At 36.4% G+C, this 20,249-nt stretch overlaps 1 pseudogene; it reads right to left on the reverse strand.

Moving 5' to 3' along the window:
• Window positions 1–6,462: 6,462 nt before the first annotated feature.
• LOC139869090 (protein ROOT PRIMORDIUM DEFECTIVE 1-like) lies at window positions 6,463–19,996 on the reverse strand (annotated as a pseudogene).
• Between the last annotated feature and the right edge of the window lie 253 nt (window positions 19,997–20,249).

Here is a 20,249-nt window from a genome sequence, read left to right on the forward strand (position 1 = left end):
TTCTAATGCTACATGGCTAAGGCGTTCAAGAAAGTTGCGTCTTCTTTTGGTCGGTTTTTGTTCTTCGAAGCTAATAATAAAGTCCCTTTATCGTTGGGGCGTGTGTGCATTGCTACGTATGATAAGAGGCCTATATCTACGTCGCGTTTGGTTGAAATTGATGGTAAGGATGTTGTTGTGTACGGTCATGAAGTGGCATCATGGGTGTTTGATATTGACACTACGACTGAGTTCAATAATAGTGATAATAATGATGAGGATGAGGAAGAGGTTCAAAGTTGTTCTTCAGCATCTTCATCTATTGCTGGATCAAAAGAAAGTGACGATTATTTAAAAGAATTCATGGGAGTTGATTTAGGCTTTCATTCAGATACGAGCAAGAAACAGTCCCAAGTGGATGGTTCGGTTTGCGGCAATGTCAATGATAAATTGACATCCAAATATGTTGATGAGAAATTGGATCAGCAAAATATGAGTGAAGGGTCAAATAGCCTATCTTATCCTCCTGGTTACACACAGGAACATAATGACCGTCCGGGGAATCAGTTGTCTGGACATTCGGTAACGTGTACTACTCCTTTTATGTTATTTAATCAAGACTCGTTAGTTGATGCACACCAGAGTTCTTTTTGTTGTAGTGAAGACTTATTTGGAATAGGGTACTGTGCTAGCTCGAGGATACTCAGATCATGCTCCAATATTTTTATTTCAAGACAAGGTTGATTTCGGGCCAACTTATTTTAAAATATTTGATTCTTGGTTCGCTAGAGATGACTTCGATACTACGGTCAGGAATGCTTGGGACACGGTTAAATCGAATCAGAATTTGGATATTATTGCTAAATTTAGACTTTTGAAATCACATTTAAAGGGTTGGATCCATTCGTCCAGATCAGTAGAGGCGTGCCGATTGAAACAGAATTCTCAACAAATAAACGACATCGATGTTCTCATTGATGCGGGGTCATCTAATCCGGAGCAGATTGACTTGAGAAACAAATTATTCAATGAAAATGAAGAGTTGTCCAAATTCGAGTATTGTGATTTGTTACAAAAATCTAGAGTCAGATGGGACGTTGAGGGGGATGAAAACTCTAAGTTTTTTCATTGTAGTTTAAAACATAAACGTAGTGTTCAACAGATTCAAGGTCTGATGGTTGATGGAGTTTGGGAAGTCGATCCTTGCACTATCAAAAATAAGTTTTTCGAATTCTATAGAAGAAAGTTTGATGTTCATAATTCAGGTGCTACTTTTGGGTCCACTGATCCTAATTATAAACTTACTGTTGACGAGGCCAATTTGTTGGAGGCTGATATTGATGATACGGAAATTAAGCGAGCTGTTTGGGATTGTGGTAGTTCGAAAGCGCCAGGTCCTGACGGTATTACTTTTCGTTTCATTAAACATTTTTGGGATATTTTTCATTTGGATATTTGCAGGGATATTCGGTTGTTTTTCTCGAAGATGTATATGCCTCAGGGTGCGAAATCAGCGTTTTTCTCTTTAATTCCAAAGGTGCAGAATCCGGTTCTTATTACTGATTTTCGTCCTATTTCGTTGGTGGGTTTCTTTTATAAAATTGTTACGAAAATCATGACGAATCGGATGTTATCTGTTATTGATAAACTTATTAGCCCGGTCCAATCGGCTTTTATTGCTGGTCGTCAGATTCTTGACGGTCCGATGATGTTGTCTGAGATCATAGCGTGGTATAAGAAAGTGAATAAAAAGATGTTATTATTCAAGGTGGATTTTGAAAAGGCATATGACTCGGTCAATTGGGACTATCTTATGTTTATGTTATCCTCTTTAGGATTTGGCGAAAAATGGTGCAGCTGGGTGTTGGGGTGCCTCAAGTCTTCTAAAACGTCCGTCCTTGTTAATGGAAGTCCCACCCGAGAGTTTGATATCAAAAGGGGGTTGCGTCAAGGTGACCCTTTAAGTCCGTTTTTGTTCATAATTGTTATGGAAGGTCTTCATTTAGCATTCAAGCGGGCTATGGAGTGTAATCTTATTAGTGGCATTAAAGTTGGGTTGGATAGTATTCGTCTTTCTCACTTTATTTATGCGGATGATGTTATTATCTTTTCGGATTGGAATTTTCGGGAGTTTAATAGAATTCTTGAGATTCTTGAGATTTTCTATTTGGTTTCAGGGTTACGAATTAATGTTTCTAAATCTCTCATCTTCGGTATTGGCGTGGAGAGTAATGATCTTAATGCTTTTGCCACGACCTCGGGTGCTAGAGTTGGTACTTTCCCAACTGATTATCTTGGTATTCTTATTGGAGCTAATATGAAATTGATTAGAAACTGGGATTCGTTAATTGATAAGTTTCGTGTTAAACTTTCTACTTGGAAGGCGAGTTTAATTTCGTCTGGTGGGAGATTGACGTTGATCAAATCTGTTATGGGGAGTCCTGGGATTTATTTTTTATCGTTTTTCAAATGTCCCGAAAAAGTTTTGAAAACGCTAGAAGCAATTCGTGCTAGATTTTTTTGGGGTGGTAACGTTTTGGTTAAAAAGATGGCTTGGATTAAATGGGACCGCATTTTAGCTCCTTTTGATCGTGGGGGTTTAAATGTTGGGAGTCTTAAGGCTTTTAACGCTGCTTTACTTCTCAAGTGGCGTTGGAGGTACCATACTAAACCGAATGATTTATGGGTTAATGTTATAAAATCGATTCATGGCCCTTGTTTTTTTAGCTCATCTGTTTCGACTGCTTCGGTTTGGAATTCTATCGTCCAAACTTGTAATACTTCGGCAGATAAGGGTCTAATTCCTACTGATTGTTTTCGCATGAAAGTAGGGTCAGGTTCCAATATTCGTTTTTGGCTAGACACTTGGTGCGGTGATACGCCTCTTTCTGTTAGATTTAATCGTCTGTTTCATTTAGAGATTCATAAAGAGAGTGTTATTGCTGATAAAAGGCGAAATGGTTTCTGGCAGTGGTCTTGGTCTAGGGATCCTGTTGGTGGCCGAAATGAGTTGTTGTTCAGGGATCTTTTATCTATGATTGACTCTGTTGTTATGAATGATAATGAAGATCGTTGGGAGTTTACTTTAGCTTCTGATGGCGTGTTTTCGGTCAAGATTGCTCGTGTTCATTTGGACCAGGCTCTGCTTCCTTCATCAACGGTTACCACTACTTGGTATACTTTTCTTCCTCGAAAGGTTAATATTTTTCTATACAGACTACGGTCAGGTTCGTTACCTGTTCGTTGGAATCTTTCTGCGAAAGGGGTAGAGATTAATACTATAGTTTGCCCCGTTTGTAATAATGGGGTAGAAACGCAGGATCATGTTTTCTTTCATTGTTCTTTCGCTAGAGATGTTTGGCGTAAGCTGCGGGTTTGGCTTAATTGTGATATGCCGGTTTATTCCTCATGGGATACGTTTATTGATTGGCTCGAGGGGGTTCGATTATCGGCTACGAATATGAATCGAGTCATTGCTTCCGTGGTCACGTTACTTTGGGCTTTATGGAGATTTAGAAATGGTCTCGTTTTCAATGAATCTTTTTGTTCTAGAAGTAGTATTTTTGATTGTATTCGTTTACTTGTTTTTCGTTGGATCAAAAATAGGGGTCATCTAGTTTCTAATTGGAACTTATGGCTCGCTATGCCCTTGTAATTTTTCCTTTAGCGCCTTGTTAGGGAACATTTTTGCTTTTATTTATTGATTTTTTGGCCGTAAAAAAAAAAAAAAGCTTATTAAATTTCCATGGTGATCTTTTATCAACTTGAATTTAACTAAAATATATGTTTTATAAGCATTGTAAAATACGTTAGTTAGATATCGTTGAACCATTTGAAAATAAACATATAGACACCCTTATGTATCATGTTTATAATGCTCTATGCCATTTTAAGACATGTTTCATATTTATTTAAACAATTTAATTAAACCAGCTCATTCACCTGGTTCTCCAACGCAATTAGATAATTGTGCGAGATAAAAATAAAATATAAAAAAACAACTAAGCTAAATAATTTTTTTTCTTCTTTTGCTTAAAACTATAAACGTTTAATTAAATGTTTAACTAAACAATTGCAATGACTTGACATTACATTTCAAACACTCTAAAACTTATTCATCACTTAAACAATTACTTAATTACCATTGACGATTATATCCTCCCAAGTTAGAAAAAGTGAACTCCGAAAATTCCTCATCAGGTAGTAGCTATGGTGGTGGTGGCATCGAATGATACACCAATAGGTTCGGTTGCCATGGGGGGATACATCGGCCCTGGTTGCACCTGGTCAAAAAAGGGCATCATAGGTGGCGGTTCAACATTCTTTACTTTTGGCGGTAGCATAATCTGTTTGTCATAGTGAGTCTTACAACGTTCATCACGACATATCTTTTTATCGACTTGAGGTTTCGGATGATCTTCACATTTGTGTTTGTTATAGTGAACCTTACAATGTTCATCACGACATATCTTTTTATCGAATTGAGGTTTCGGATGATCTTCACATTTATGAGAATCCTGTTTCTCTTTAGCACATTTTCTACATGTAAATGTAATGTGACTTAGGTGTTTCTTAAACCATTCATCTGCAGCTTTCTTTGATATTCCTTTAACATTCAGTACGAATTCACCTTTTTCAGAAGACGTTGTACATGTATGAACCTGTATTATAATTTTAATTAACAAACTCAATCATAGATTAAGTATGACACACAAAATAAATTAAAATAATTTTTAATTTACTTTTCATTTAACATACTATTAGAACAATGAAAACATCACTTATATAAAAATTGTTTGATTGTTTTTTTCTTTGAACATTACCAAACAACCTCCTGAACCAGAACTAGTGTTGCAAACATGACTAGAACCAGGGCAAGAACCAAAAGTGATTTACGTGTTTTTTTGCAACTGAATATAAGAATATATAAGAAAAGTGACTAAAAAGTTTATAAAGTGGGAAAAACATATATAAGAATATATAAGAAAAGGTAAACTATTATGTTCGAACAATCAATTATTTGCATAACTATATTCTTCTCTAATAAACTCTTCAACAGTATAATATAATATTATTTATTATTTTTATTTCATATAATAAATAATAAAAAATAGTGTATACTTTTTCAATAAACTCTTCAACATATATATAATATATATGAACTTTACTCAATATATATATATATATATATATATATATATATATATATATATATATATATATATATATATATATATATATAGGAGAGAGATCAAGGGATAAGTGACTTTTTTGGAATAATGGGATAAGTAAAATGATATTTTTATATCTTTTTCATTAGAGCTTCAATTTAAAAAAAAAAATTTCCGTGATCTACTGACATTGTGTAGATTTAGAATTTTTTTTTTTTTTTTTTTTTTCAACATGAGCTTAAAATGCACCTGATGCATGTTAACGTTTTTTGTGGGTTTTTTGAGTTTTTTTTTAGGATTTAGCCCGATTTAGAGTTTAGGGGTTAGGGTTTAGGGTTTTCGGGTTTACTCCGTAAACCCTCAACCCTAAACTCTAAACCGTTCGTTTAAAAACTCGTTCTAAAACCCTAATTTCTAAACCCTAATTACTAAACCTTAAACACTGTTTTTTTTAATCAAAAGTCATTTTTTCTTTGTTTTTTGTTAAGATGCATCTGCTGCATGAAAGACAGTTAACATGCATCAAACAACATCAAAACAGCGGAGTTAACATGCATCAAACAACATCAAAACAGCGGTTAACATGCATCAGATGCATCTTAACGCTCCAGTTGAAAAAAAAAATAATTTTCTGAATCTGCACACTGAAAATAGATACCAGCAATTTTTTTTTTTGAAATAGGAGCTGTAGAACTCGAGATATAAAAATCACAAAATCACTTATCCCCTTATCCCACCAACACCCACTTAGCGCTGGATCCTTACCCTATATATATATATATATATATATATATATATATATATATATATATATATATATATATATATATATATATATATATATATATATATAAAATTAATAATATAGTATAGTATTATTTCATATAACAAAGAGTGATGTAATACCTGTTTACTTGTAGCACCTCCCATTTTTCTTCACGAGTTCAATTATTGTCGGTGAATATAAATACAAAGGGAAATAATGGACTGATAAGTATTTATAAACAAAACTTCAAAGTAAAGATAAATATTTATAAATCTTTTATGTTTAGTTGAGATTTTGCTACAAATTAAAAGATATTAAACGAGTATGAAATTATATGGTAACAACCTATATCTCCTATCATTTCCAAATTTACATTTTACATTTTTTTTTTTTTTTTGGAACATCAAAACATTTCCAAATTTACATCTCTGCATCAATTCAAATTATTCTGAGTATCTTTTTTTAATAATAATCATTCGGTTTCTTTCAACCGATTCCACATTCTAAACCCAATTAGACCAACACATATCTTATTAGAAATCAGCTCTAAATATCGTATCCGTGGTCACGAACACGTTTCATTTGATGATCTCGATCGACATCATCAAAACGATTACTATCATTTTTCCTCCTATAATAAACAAGCTCATGATCATTATTAGGTCTTCTCAACGTAATCAACTTAGCCAAATTCCTACGAGCCAAATACAACTCATTCGGTTCAATCAACTCACCCTTATAATACGCCTCTCTAAGAAAAATCGTATGCAACTTTCCATAATTACCCCTTGTAGATATATAAAATATACCCTGATGCTGTAAAAGAAAATCCTTAAGCTTTTTAGGTAAATCCATAGTAACCCTAAAATGTGCAATTCTCTCTAAACTAATTTTCTTTTCAACCGTTAACGATAAAATTTCTGAATCATCCCGATCGCCCTTTTCTCCATTCTTTTTTGAACTTCGAGTGACCTCATATTATGACGACCCTCAATTTTTCATTTCTGTTTTAATTGTTCCATTAATAGGATTACTTGTATTCATGAACTTTATTTAATAAACTTTGATTAAATATTAACTTTTGATCAATATTTTCTGTTATGTAAAGTTTATGCATTTGTGTTTTATATTTATAAAGCTATAAGTATTATTAAAAATGATATTTCTTAACCTTTAAAAATTACTACAAACTAATTGGAACTAATCAAAATTAATAAAAGTTAGGTACAAATAAACAAATAAGATGTATTTAAATAAATGTAACCCTAATATTTACAATATTAATAATAATAATAATAATAATAATAATAATAATAAAAGAAAATATATAAAATACCTAAATAAATAAGTATAACCGTAAAAAAAAAAAAAAAGAGAATATATGGTTATAAAAGGCTAATGCCGTTTAAAAAAAAAAATTAAATAAATATACATGATATAACAGAAACAAATCGGCTGTGGGATTTTTTTTTTAGGAAAATCAAACTTAACCTCTAATCTTTCTCATCCTAGTTCAACTCTAATTAGAGTACTTGATCTCCAAGTAACTAGAGAGCATTTAGGAAACTAATCAAACTATAAATACCCTCAAGATCTTCCAAGATTATTCTCCCTAAACCAACTGCAAAATAGTCGATCCTAACTCTTGCATTCTCTCAATAAAGCAGTCGACTAAATCACCTGCTATTCAGCTCTTTTTCAGTCGAATAAAATCATCATCCAACTCAGCCTGCAAACCGCCACTTCTTCCTGCTTACAACTCGCCTGTTCAGTCCAAAACATCCAGGAAAATCAAGTAAGTATGCCTTTGATCCTGCTGTATTATTCGACCCACAACAGCCTTTGAAGTTTAATTGTTGTTGCTTGTTTTTCTTCTGTTCTTGCGTGATCAACCAGCCCAAAAGAGATCCCTTTGCTGTTGTGTTTCTGTCGAGTATTCTGACCCAAACAGACCCACCTTTTGGGTCGTAATTTTTTTGCTGCTGCTGTTTTCCTGTCTGTTTTCGCACCCCAACCAGAACCCATTCTTGATCTTAAACCCTAAGGTATAACTAAATAACCCTAGTTCAATCTTACTTTTAAATCAATTACATTTAGGTTATGTTATAAGTGTTATGAGGTTTAATAAAGATGATTATTGAATATAAGTATTAAGTATGATCAAGATGTAGGTGGTTAGTGAATGTGTAAAAAGAATGATCATAAGAACAAGCATTATGTTTAATAAGAATGGTTATAATAAATTAAATGTAATGGGATAAGTTGAACTAGTGTAACAACCCAAACCAAACCACAATCGAACCCGCGGAAAAATAATAAATTTTTTTTTTGTTTGTTCAGCTACTGGCGCGGCGCCGCAGAACCCCGCGCGGCGCGCCGATCTGGTCTGTCCAAAAAGTCTTGAAATGCGAAAAAGATTGGCCACTTCTCGACATAATTAGACAAAACGCTTTTAACAGCATATTCAAATATGTAAAACTAACACATTCCATTAATAAAATGAGTTTTACGAAGCGGGGCCCACACGACCCAATTGCAAGTTTAATACAAAATATGAGTTTCGACCATCAAAAGTTTAAGTACCAAACTACACTACGAGCATGGTGTTTGGGATTAAACTACCCAAGTCTCGGTCAAACTCCAAAAGCTAATATCTCCAAAAGCGTTCCCTAACAACAACGGGATCTTTAATCCAGGATGATGCCCTTACCCTTGTCCACAACTGAACCTATAAAAAGGTAAACAACGAGAGGGTAAGCTAACGCTTAGTGAATGCAATAATTATACACATACATATATAATATACCTACTTGCAATCACTTACTCAAACACCGCATACATGCTAGCAACACAATTAACTTATGATCTCGAATACGAGCTAGAAATCTCCAATACCACAAGCTAGCATAGCAACGCATATAAATATAACTCGAATAATATAATATGCTTACACTTACAACACAATAACCATGGTTAACCAATCGTACAAGGGAATGGCGCTCGCGAAAACGCCATCGGTGGTCATAACATCCGTTAGGGTACTTAACACCTCGTATCACTAACCCCTAGGGTGGCACCTTAACACCTCGGTACTTCACCCCGAGTGGCATCTTAACACCTCGATGCTTCACTCATTATTTTACGGAGTGGTGTCTTAACACCTCGACACTACACCCCTAGGTGACATCTTAACACCTCGATGCTTCACCCCGAGTGGCATCTTAACACCTCGATGCTTCACTCATCACGTGAAACGTGGTGTCTTAGCACCTCGACACTACACATTTCACGCTACAACAAATAGATACATTATATACCTACACATATAATTATTCCACTCACCTCAAAATCTCTTGTGAAAAGATACCCGAGCTTGCAAAACCTCAATGTAACGTACCTATCACATTATACATATTATCAATCACAAACTCAAGTTGGTCAACCAATTCTTTCACCATTCTAAAGCCATTTTGACCCAAAGTGCAATTTCAACCCATTTGCACCCTTAACCCTAATTTTGGGTCAACTCATACCAAAACCCTAACATTAGCCAAGATAGGTTTAAAACACATTTCAAAACAAGGTTTAGGCATTAATCACAAACATTAACTAACTTAGGTCCACCTTGACCCATTTGACCAATTTAAGGTCTACACACCCATTTCGGGTCATCCATTAACCCACTTAACACCCCTTTACATATATATAAGTGTGCTAGTAATTTGACTAACCAATTTAAGCTCATATACATAAATTAATACTTTGAAAACCCTAGTTAGTCAACTTTGAGTCTACATGACCCAAATTCACCCAAAAACCCCTAATTCACTAACAAATGGGTTTTATGTGCAACACTACCCAAACCCTAACCCTTAATACAATTAAAGTAAGAAATTAGGTTTTATAACTTACCAACACAATCACCACGTAGCTAGCGACTAGATGAACGACTTTAGAACTCGCACTAAGACCCGATTCAACCTCCTTCTTCCTTTAATGGAGCTCTCTCACTCTAGAACTTCCTCTCTCTCTAGGATTTAATGGAAAGTGATATGGTAGATGGAAATGGAGTAAATGAGACTCCAACAACTGATCCCAAGCCTTAAAGTCGGGTCCCATGTGAAATTACCAAAAAGCCCTTAAAATATCTAATTTAAAAGCAAGAGATGAGCTGTCAGCCCGTAATGGCGCGGCGCGCCACAGGCCCGCGCGGCGCGCAGATCGCCCAGTCCAGATTCTTCTCTATTTTAAAATACACAACGAAAACCCCCACAACTTGAATAACTTAATTACACATATGTACAATGAAATATTTGGGTCTTACAACTCTCCCCCACTTATTCGGATTGCGTCCTCGCAATCCAAGCCGCATGACAAGAAGGAATATAAACCAACACGAACTCTTCGGGCTCCCAAGTAAACTCGGAACCTTTGCTACGACGCCATTGAACTTTAAAGGTCCTAACCTCTTTATGTCTCAACCTTTTGACCTTCTCATCGAGTATGGCAATCGGTTCCTCAATATACTCTAACTTATTATTTAGCTCAATCTCGTCTAATGGTACCCAAGATGAATCATCCGCGAGACACTTACGGAGATGGGAAACATGAAATGTATTATGGATCCCCGCAAGCTCTTCGGGTAATTCCAAACGATACGCGACTTCACCAACACGAGCTAAAACCTTAAATGGTCCAATAAACCGAGGAGCTAACTTTCCCCGTTTTCGAAATCGAATAATACCCTTCCATGGCGAAACCTTAAGCATCACCATGTCCTCTTCTTGAAATTCGATCGTTCTTCTACGTTTGTCGGCATACGACTTTTGCCTATCTTGAGCCTTTTTAAAATGCTCCCGAATCATATCAATTTTGCTATTCGTCTCGAAGACCAAATCGGTACTCTCGATTTCCTTTTGTCCCACTTCACCCCAACAAATCGGGGTTCGACACCTACGCCCATAAAGCATCTCATATGGCGGCATCCCGATACTAGTATGATAACTATTATTGTACGAGAATTCCACCAAAGGTAAGTGCTCGTCCCAACTACCACCAAAATCAATAATACACGCCCGTAACATATCCTCCAAAGTTTGATTCATACGTTCGATTTGACCGTCCGTTTGAGGATGATACGCTGTGCTCAATTTCAATTGTGTACCCATATCTTCATGAAACTTTTCCCAAAACCGAGATGTAAAACGAGTATCTCGATCCGAAATAATAGATATAGGAACTCTGTGTCGAGAGATGACTTCCTTGATAAACAACTTAGCCAAGGTCTCCGACGATATCGCTTCCTTAATGGGAAGAAACAAAGCACTTTTCGTCAATCGATCAACTATCACCCAAATTGAATCAAATTGAGTTCTTGCCGTTTTAGGTAACTTTGTAATGAAATCCATGGTAATGTGCTCCCATTTCCATTTCGGGATTTCTAACGGTTGTAACTTACCATACGGCTTTTGGTGCTCGGCCTTAACTTGCAAACACGTGACGCATTGCTCAACATACTTTACAACATCACGTTTCATGCCCGGCCACCAATAATCCTTCCTCAAATCATGATACATTTTCGTCGCGTCCGGATGAATGGAATACTTTGACTTATGTGCTTCATCAAGTAGCACCCGCCGGTAATCACCCATCTTAGGCACCCACACCCTTCCTTGAAAAGACAACAAACCACGCGAACCCATAGTAATGAATTCCGATTGTCCCACAATTCGCTCCGCATGCTTGTTGTGAACGTAAGCCTCTATTTGAATCACACCAAATTTTTCAAGAAAATCGTTAGTAATAATCATACGTAACAATCCCAATCGTAACGCCGGGTGATGACTCTTTCGACTTAACGCATCCGCGACCACATTCGCCTTGCCCGGATGATAAAGTATTTCACAATCATAATCTTTCACCACATCCATCCACCTACGTTGATGATAATTCAAATCTCGTTGATTAAAGAGATGTTTCAAACTCTTATGATCCGAATAAATCGTACTCTTGACACCATACAAGTAATGGCGCCAAATTTTTAACGCATGAACCACCGCCGCCAACTCAAGATCATGAGTCGGATATCTCGTTTCGTGTTCCTTTAATTGTCGAGAGGCATAAGCGATGACTTTACCTCTTTGCATCAGAACACACCCGAGCCCATTTAACGAAGCATCACAATAAACCGTCATGTCTTCCACTCCTTCCGGCAACACTAACACCGGAGCTTGACACAACTTCTCTTTTAGCAATTGAAAAGCAATTTCTTGTTCGTTCTCCCAATTAAACCTCGCGTTCTTCCTGGTCAATTTCGTCATTGAAGAAGCGATCTTAGAAAAGTCTTGGATAAACCGACGATAATAACTAGCCAATCCGAGAAAACTTCAGACTTCCGTAGGCGTAGTCGGTTGTCTCCAACTCTTCACCGTCTCTATCTTCCCCGGATCTACTTGAATACCGTCTTTGTTCACAATGTGGCCAAGGAATTGAACCTCCCTTAGCCAAAATTCACATTTGGAGAACTTAGCATACAACTTCTCCTTTCGTAACGTCTTCAATACTTCACGCAAATGACGTTCATGTTCGTTCATACTCTTCGAATAAACAAGTATATCATCGATGAACACAATTATCGACTTGTCCAACATAGGTTGGCACACTCGGTTCATAAGGTCCATGAATGCCGCCAGTGCATTCGTAAGACCAAAAGGCATAACCACAAACTCAAAATGTCCATAACGCGTTCGAAAAGCCGTTTTCTCGATGTATTCCTCACGGACCCGCATTTGGTGATAGCCGGATCGTAGGTCGATTTTAGAGAAATACGTTGCACCTTGGAGTTGGTCAAACAAATCGTCAATCCGTGGTAATGGATAACGATTCTTGATCGTCACTTTATTTAACTCCCGATAATCGATGCACATCCGCATACTACCATCCTTCTTCTTTACGAATAAAATCGGAGCGCCCCATGGCGAAGCACTCGGTCGAATAAAACCCTTCTCAAGCAACTCTTGGGTTTGATTTAACAACTCTTGCATTTCTGTCGGTGCTAAACGATAAGGAGTTTTAGCAATGGGGGTAGCCCCCGGAACCAACTCAATGCGAAATTCAACTTGTCTTTCCGCAGGAACACCTGGTAACTCGTCCGAAAAAACGTCTTCGAATTCACTAACCACCGGAATTTCACGAATGGGTGGTGGCTCATCACGAGTATTAACAATATGGGCAAGAAAAACCATGCCACCACTATCGAGGAGACGACGTGCCCGTGCAAAAGTGCATATCGGCACAAGTCTTCTATGCTTATCACCATGAATAATTAACTCTCCTCCACTTGGGGTCTTCACACGAATAAATTTTTCATGGCATGCAATATCGGCTCTATTACGATCGAGCCAATCCATACCCACAACAATATCAAAATCGCCCAAGGTCATCGGAATGAGATCTATCTTAAAGTTTTCGGCACCAAACACAACATCACAATTTTTACACACATCGACCACTAGCACCGTCTTGTCGTCCGCTATTTCGACTTCTACTGGACGACTTAACTTAGCTAACGGTCAATTAAGTTTAGGCACAAATTTAGGAGACACAAACGACAAATTTGCACCGCTATCGAAAAGAATCCTTGCCGGATTAGAATTAACCATGAAAGTACCTGAGACAACTTCGTTCGATTGTTTGGCTTCATCATTGGTCATCAAATAGTTGCGACCCCTAGCCGTACCCGCCGCCTTCTCTAACCGCTTCACATTATCGTTTCGCAAATCGGGACACTCCGGCTTCTTATGCCCTTCTTTACAGCAATTAAAACAAGTGACCTTGTTTCCGAAAGATGGTTTAGGACATTCACGAGCCATATGACCTGGTTGCCCACAATTGTAGCACGTATAAGAAAAACCCCCGGAAGCGCCCTTCTTCACGCTATTAACACTCTCGGAACCTTTCTTGTTCTTGTTCTTCTTATTCGAAAAGTTAGAATGACTAGAACCTTCAAACTTTCTTTTGGAAAACGTGAAATCGCTTTTTCTTGGAACATCCGGCTCAAAAACCCGAGCCAATTCAAATAACTCATCAAAAGACTTAGCCATACCCCGACTAATCTTGCCCTTGAACTCATCATTCAAAGTACGGTAGAAATCTTTCATTAGCTTGTGATCGTCACCCACATATTCCGGGCAAAAACGAGTTTTTGCCAAAAAGGTAGACTTGAGTGTGACCAAGTCCATTGAACCTTGTTGCAAATGGTGCAACTCGTCCCGAATTCTATCAAGATCGGAAGAAGTTCGGTATTCTTTGAAGAATTCCTTCTTAAACTCCTCCCATGTCAAGCTCATGCATTGCTCTTCACCATATAAATTGATTTTATCGTCCCACCACAACTTGGCTTCTTCCCTCAACATACTAGAACCATACCTCGCCTTCTTTTCGGGAGGACACTCCGCGGTACGGAAAGCCCCCTCGATATCGAAAATCCAACACGTGCTTTTCAACGGATCTCGCACCCCATTAAACATCGGGGGTTGAGCATCCTTGAAGTTCTTGTAGTGGAAGTCCCGCCTCCCTTCGCCTCCTTCACCACGAGGATAAACATTTCTAGCATCAAATGCCTCTTCGACAGTGGCCTTCATTCGTTCATTAATTAAATCGGTTATTTGCTCGTCAACCGATTCTTTGAAAACTTTCCTCACGCTAACAAGAAAATCCTCCTTGTAGTTCTTCAAGATGGCCTCAACCTTGGCCGTGAATTCGGAGTCCTCGATTGTACCTCCGATATCGTTATCGTGTCCGTTTCTCGTCTTCATTCTAAAAAACGGAAAAGGTTAAACAAAGAACGAAATGACATAACACGTAAGTATATACATGTACACCACGCCACCCCATATTGCTCAACAATCGTCGTACATTGCTTGTTTGATACGATTTGCACCCGTAACAACGGTAGCTAATCGTTGTTACGCGAACACGTCGCATTAACTCGCTAGTACCACGTCTATCTCGCTTGATGATTGCTAAAACAACACAAAACAATTAGTGCATGGTTAATTCACATAAACACTAGCACTAACAATTTCCGTTCTGACCCAAAGTCCTACAAGTCCCGCATAAAGCGTACACACAATAAAGTCTGAGTCTAGGCACCTATCTCAAGTCGCCTAAATCCTTTTGACCATGCTCTGATACCACTTGTAACAACCCAAACCAAACCACAATCGAACCCGCGGAAAAATAATAAAATTTTTTTTGTTTGTTCAGCTACTGGCGCGGCGCGCCGATCTGGTCTGTCCAAAAAGTCTTGAAATGCAAAAAGATTGGCCACTTCCCGACATAATTAGACAAAATGCTTTTAACAGCATATTCAAATATGTAAAACTAACACATTCCATTAATAAAATGAGTTTTATGAAGCGGGGCCCACACGACCCAGTTGCAAGTTTAATACAAAATATGAGTTTCGACCATCAAAAGTTTAAGTACCAAACTACACTACGAGCATGGTGTTTGAGATTAAACTACCCAAGTCTCGGTCAAACTCCAAAAGCTAAAATCTCCAAAAGCGTTCCCTAACAACAACGGGATCTTTAATCCAAGATGATGCCCTTACCCTTGTCCACAACCGAACCTATAAAAAGGTAAACAATGAGAGGGTAAGCTAACGCTTAGTGAATGCAATAATTATACACATACATCTTTAATATACCTACTTGCAATCACTTACTCAAACACTGCATACATGCTAGCAACACAATTAACTTATGATCTCGAATACGAGCTAGAAATCTCCAATACCACAAGCTAGCATAGCAACGCATATAAATATAACTCGAATAATATAATATGGTTACACTTACAACACAATAACCATGGTTAACCAATCGTACAAGGGAATGGCGCTCGCGAAAACGTCATCGGTGTTCATAACATCCGTTAGGGTACTTAACACCTCGTATCACTAACCCCTAGGGTGGCACCGTAACACCTCGGTACTTCACCCCGAGTGGCATCTTAACACCTCGATGCTTCACTCATTATTTTACGGAGTGGTGTCTTAACACATCGACACTACACCCCTAGGTGGCATATTAACACCTCGATGCTTCACCCCTAGTGGCATCTTAACACCTCGATGCTTCACTCATCACGTGAAACGTGGTGTCTTAGCACCTCGACACTACACATTTCACGCTACAACAAATAGATACATTATATACCTACACATATAATTATTCCACTCACCTCAAAATCTCTTGTGAAAAGATACCCGAGCTTGCAAAACCTCAATGTAACGTACCTATCACATTATACATATTATCAATCACAAACTCAAGTTGGTCAACCAATTCTTTCACCATTCTAAAGCCATTTTGACCCAAAGTGCAATTTCAACCCATTTGCACCCTTAACCCTAATTTTGGATCAACTCATACCAAAACCCTAACATTAGCCAAGATAGGTTTAAAACACATTTCAAAACAAGGTTTAGGCATTAATCACAAACATTAACTAACTTAGGTCCACCTTGACCCATTTGACCAATTTAAGGTCTACACACCCATTTCGGGTCATCCACTAACCCACTTAACACCCCTTTACATATATATAAGTGTGCTAGTAATTTGACTAACCAATTTAAGCTCATATACATAAATTAATACTTTGAAAACCCTAGTTAGTCAACTTTGAGTCTACATGACCCAAATTCACCAAAAAACCCCTAATTCACTAACAAATGGGTTTTATGTGCAACACTACCCAAACTCTAACCCTTAATACAATTAAAGTAAGAAATTAGGTTTTATAACTTACCAACACAATCACCACGTAGCTAGCGACTAGATGAACGACTTTAGAACTCGCACTAAGACCCGATTCAACCCCCTTGTTCCTTTAATGGAGCTCTCTCACTCTAGAACTTCCTCTCTCTGTAGGATTTAATGGAAAGTGATATGGTAGATGGAAATGGAGTAAATGAGACCCCAACAACTGATCCAAAGCCTTAAAGTCGGGTCCCATGTGAAATTACCAAAAAGCCCTTAATATCTAATTTAAAAGCAAGAGATGAGCTGTTAGCCCGTAATGGCGCGGCGCGCCACTGGCCCGCGCGGTGCGCAGTTTGCCCAGTCCAGATTCTTCTCTATTTTAAAATACACAACGAAAACCCCCACAACTTGAATAACTTAATTACACATATGTACAATGAAATATTTGGGTCTTACAACTAGTTAATGAATATCATGTATGTATTATGATTATGATTTTATGTAGGAATAAGGATTTCAAGATTATTAATAAGATTGTGATTAAAAGAACTAAGATTATGTACATGAAAAAGATTATGAGTATTACGTATTAATGAGTTATGAATAACATGTATGAATAAATATAAGTATTATTGGATATAAAGTATGAACTTGATTAGTTATTAGGATGAATTAAGAGATAAAAGATAATGAAGTGTCTGTTAAAAGAATGATAATGAATACAAATTATGAATGTGTATGAATAATGATAACCTAGTTTAATAAGTTAAAGATTTAACATGGGTACTTTTTATGGTTAGATGGAAGATTAAGAAGTTATGATTTTATGGGAAAAGTTATTAACTAGTTAGTAAAGATAGATAAAGATATTGTATACGGATAGATTATGGCTAATAAGATGATTAGTTGATATGTTAAAAAGTTAATATTTTATGTGATTAAAAGATAATAAAGGTTATGAATATAAGATTTTATATAAGTGAATAACTAGAAGATTAATTGGTTATAAGGAAAGATTAGTGTTTGATTAATAAGTAGTTAATGATAATAGTTGATTTGTAAATAATAACGAATATGATATAGATTATGAAAGGGAATTGTTTATGAATAAAAGATTAGGGTTAAATATGATCATGATCTTTGTGTAGAAGATAGATTAAAATAGATAAAGATTATGAATTGATTATGGCTAACAAGACTACTAGTTATTATGTTGAAAACTTATGATTTTATGTTTAGTAAAGGGTAATGATAATAATAATACATGTGCATGCATGCATGCATACGTACGTATGTGCATGTACACACTGTATGTATATATGTGTGTGTGTGTGTAAATATATGCATACGTGTATATGTATGTGTATATATGTATGTATATGTACGTGTGAATGTATGTATGAGTGTGTGTTGTGTAAGTATTATAATAAGTTAGTAAACATAATAATAAAAAGTAGTAAGTGAATATACATGTACCATCTTACAATATTATATAAGTAACACATACATCTACTATACATATATCATATAGTATTGAACACATACATGTATAATAATAATAAAGAATATATATGTATGTATCACATAGATATAATTATATATGTAACATATAATGATAGATATACATAGTAATTGATTAAAGTAAATAATAATACTATTATTAGTATAACTTATACACTTAATTATATAGTAACACTTAATAACACTAAGTATATTATCACTTATAAATATAACTTTTCTCGAGAACGATCACTGTTAATATAGTTTGCTATATTAATAAACAAACTTTATGTCTATTAGACATTAATTAATTGAACATTATATCTCTAGGTTGAGATCTCCGTGTTCAACACTCCGATCATTTAACTTGCGTGGAATATCTATCTACTATTATGGTGAACTTCATAGCCCCACTTTTTAACTTTCTCTATTTACTTATTTTAAATTTTGGGGTGAGACACATGCTTGCTTTCAAACTGTTTTACGCTTAGACACAAGTAACTGAAAACTGTTTAACTGTGATGACATGCTTTGATTCATGCTAAATCCCTACCATGATATCGTTAATTACTGGAATTTTGGTAAGATTAGTTATTGTGAATAGCGCTATTGAGAGTGACGTCTCTAACCATTTGACCGTTGGTCTTTGGTTACATAATAATGATTAAACGACACTGACAGTTCAAGGTGTCCAGAGGTAACTTTGTTTATGTCTCGATATCATAACTTCAGCATTTACTTTTGATAACTAAATCTTGTGGTCTAAAAACTTGTTATAATTATTAAACCTATGTTGTTCACTCAACCTTTTTGGTTGACACTTTAAGCTTGTTTTGTCTCAGGTGAAGATTGCTAAAGATTGTGTGCTATTTGGACTTTGCTGCATTTGGAGTCCGCATTTTAATATTCATATTATTGCAATAGAACAATAAAGTATACAGTTGTAATGACTCAGTACATTCCGCTGCTTTAGTACATTGGTTATCAAATAAAAAGTCTCATATAGAGTCGTTCTCGTTTATACATACTTGTGTTTTGATATTGTGAAGTCATATTTCTCCGGCCCTATTTGGAGGTATGACACATATCATAACCCGACACATCATCATAAGGTGACCAATAAGGAAGCCGTTGCCATTTCCAAATCGCAATTTTGTAATACTTCCCGGTTTTAAACCCGGGTGGAAAATTTATTATAAACGAAAACCATATGTTTTCAGCGTCTCCACCTTTTTCTCTATATTCTTTTTCCCTAATTTTTTCGATAGCACAAACACCAAGATCCGGGTCCCGCTCCACTATCTCAACATACTTAGTCTTACTCTCTTCAAACAAACGAAAATATTGCGGGTGTTTTAGAATTACCGAATACTCAAAATCCTCTGGGAACCCAAATTCTCGGGTCGCGATCCGTAAATGCTCGAGCCTGATCCATCCAGTGTTGGACAACATCAGAAGCTTCCTCAAACGAGTCACTGAATCATCAATTTGGGCGATTAAAGCTTCCTTTTCTTGTTGGATTTGGGTAAGGGCTTTTCGTGTGAGTCTGCAATAAAGGATTCTTTGAACCGGGTGTTCAAAAACATCGAATATATGTGGGAATTTAAGGACAAAACGGCCCGCTTCGAATTGTTTGAATCCGAGTCGACGAGATAGAGCAGATGAGACCATTGAGTTAGGTTGAGAGAGAATGAGTTCTTGAACTTTGATAACTTCACGCATTTTTTTCTCGATTTCCATGTAATTATGTATCCATGATCACGAACACGTTGTTGTTTTTTGGGTATTGATGTTGATTGGGAAAAATTACGAACATAGCGGTAAATGAACTTTGATGAAGTTAACGATTTGGGAATTGATTGAAGAACAAGGCGGATCGAATATGGAACAATTGTGGGCATTTTGATGAACGGAATCAAAAATTGAAATAATATATAATGCCCCAACGAAACAGATTAGGTCGAGGACTATAAACAGACAGGATTAACATCAACTGATAACAAAAAAATGATCGCAATCATCATAAAATTACTCCAAATAGCATTCCCAAACAAAACTAAT

Source organism: Rutidosis leptorrhynchoides, chromosome 9 (genome assembly GCF_046630445.1).
Source record: "Rutidosis leptorrhynchoides isolate AG116_Rl617_1_P2 chromosome 9, CSIRO_AGI_Rlap_v1, whole genome shotgun sequence".
NCBI classification, from domain to species: Eukaryota; Viridiplantae; Streptophyta; class Magnoliopsida; order Asterales; family Asteraceae; genus Rutidosis; species Rutidosis leptorrhynchoides.